The 2,092-nt window shown below is 38.1% G+C and overlaps 1 non-coding gene across 1 annotated transcript; it reads left to right on the top strand.

Annotated features, from left to right (window-relative positions):
- Positions 1–213: 213 nt before the first annotated feature.
- On the top strand, positions 214–316 carry LOC131828327 (U6 spliceosomal RNA). The gene has a single exon (XR_009352349.1). It is a non-coding gene; the product is annotated as a U6 spliceosomal RNA (small nuclear RNA).
- Positions 317–2,092: the final 1,776 nt, after the last annotated feature.

The following is a 2,092-nucleotide window of genomic DNA, read 5'->3' as shown; positions in this document are numbered from 1 at the left end:
AAAAAAAAAGAGTTAAACTCCTCGTGACCCAGGAAGAGAAACGCCTGTTCAGTTCCTAGAGGGAATAATCCAACATTCTGCTGATGGGACACCCCCAGCAGAATGGAGGAATTTATTACCGACATTTTTACAATTGCCACCACATCGTGATCATAAAAAGCAGAAGACATTTAGTTGGTTTATTATTGCTTTAAAATTCTCTACACACAGCACTTGCTTCGGCAGCACATATACTAAAATGGGAATGATACAGAGAAAATTAACGTGGCCCTTGGGCAAGGATGACACTCAAATTTGTGAAGTGTTTCATATTTTAAAAAAATAATAAATTTCTTTACACACAGTGCACCTCCTTTTGTCTGAACCTGGGGAAGAACACTGGCTTATACAGCAAACAAACAGTAAGATCTGTTGCGTCAGAAACTAGGAAGCACGTACCAGGGTGGATTCTAGGCATATCTGTTTAAAAAGGATAAAACAGTGGTGTCTGATTGGCTCAGTCAGAAGAATACGCAACTCTTGATCTCAGGGTTGTGAGTTCAAGCCCCACGTTGGGTGTACAGATTACTGAGGTAAAAACTTTAAAAACAAATATATATGTATATATATATATATATAAAATAGTAAGGGCCAAGTATATTTATATGGTTTCATTCACTCGGGATTTGAGATTTTAGTGTTAGCTTGAGTACCCCCCCGATACTGGATCTGAATATGTGCTTGTTTGGTTAACTGAAGCCTGGATTCAACACTGGCTGAGTCATTCTAGTATACCCCAGCATACTGTTTTATGGGGTCAGCAAACTAAGGATTGTGGGGCCCCATCTATTTTTGTAGATGGAGTTTTATTGGAAGACATTTATTTATTTATTTATTTATTTATTGTCTGTGGCTGCTTTCATGCTACAATGGCAATATTAAGTTGTTGCAACAGAGACCTGATGGCTCTCAAAGCCCGAAATATTTATTATCTGGTCCTTTACAGGAAAAGGCCTATGGGCTCCTGCTATAGAGGAAAGAAGTCTACAGGTTTAGGGAGATGGGAATGTTGGTATGGATTTTGTTGATGTGTCAAAATACAACTCACAAAGGAAGTTAACAAACTGTTACATAAATGATATTCTATCTTTCTGCCCTAAAAATACACCTTCATAATGACAGAATTAAAACATGTGTAAAGCTATGGTTTTTATGACTGAAGGTCAATAAACTAACAAAACTAGCTTTACTTAACTATTGCACATGTCCGGGTGTTCTGTAATGGTCTAGTGTGTTTGAGCAAAAAATAAAATAGACACATAATTCATTTATTCCATAAAGTTAATTTTCTTCCCTTCGTCTCAGCAATTTTTGTAATCCCTATTTTTGTAATCAAGATCTTCATATCTTTCATGTTCTGTTGGCACTTATGCCAAATTAGCCTGCTTTGGGTCATAGTATTTCTTGGATAGATTTTTTTTTAAATAATCTTTTCAGGTTTATTGAGGCATAATTCATATAAAGGATAGTTGTTGTTGTTGTTGTTGTTGTTAAGATTTTATTTATTTGTCAGAGAGAGAGAGGGAGAGAGAGTGAGCACAAGCAGGCCGAGGCAGAGGAAGAAGCAGGCTCCCTGACGAGCAAGGAGCCCAATGTGGGACTTGATCCCAGGACACTGGGATCATGACCTGAGCCAAAGGTAGTTGCTTAACTAACTGAGCCACCCAGATGCCCTAAAGGATAGTTTTTAAATTAATTTATTTATGTATTAATTAATAGGATTTTATTTATTTGACAGAGAGAGAGAGAGCCAGAGAGCATAAGTGGGGGGACTGGGGTTGGATCCTAGGCCCCTGGGATCATGACCTAAGCCAAAGGCAGACGCCCAACCTACTGAGCCACCCAGGTGCCAATTTTTTAAAATTGAAGAAATTTTGCTCTGTTGAGACAGTAGCAACTGGAATTATCAATAAAATTTTATTTTCTTTTAAAAAATATTTTATTTATTCATTTGAGAGAGAGAGAGAGAGACAAAGAGAGCACAGTCAAGGGGAGAGGCAGGGGGAAGGGGAGAAGCTGACTCCCCACTGAACTGGGAACCCAACATAGGTCT

The sequence above is a fragment of the Mustela lutreola genome, chromosome 3 (genome assembly GCF_030435805.1).
Source record: "Mustela lutreola isolate mMusLut2 chromosome 3, mMusLut2.pri, whole genome shotgun sequence".
NCBI classification, from domain to species: domain Eukaryota; kingdom Metazoa; phylum Chordata; class Mammalia; order Carnivora; family Mustelidae; genus Mustela; species Mustela lutreola.
This window is presented reverse-complemented; position numbering and strand designations above follow the sequence as displayed.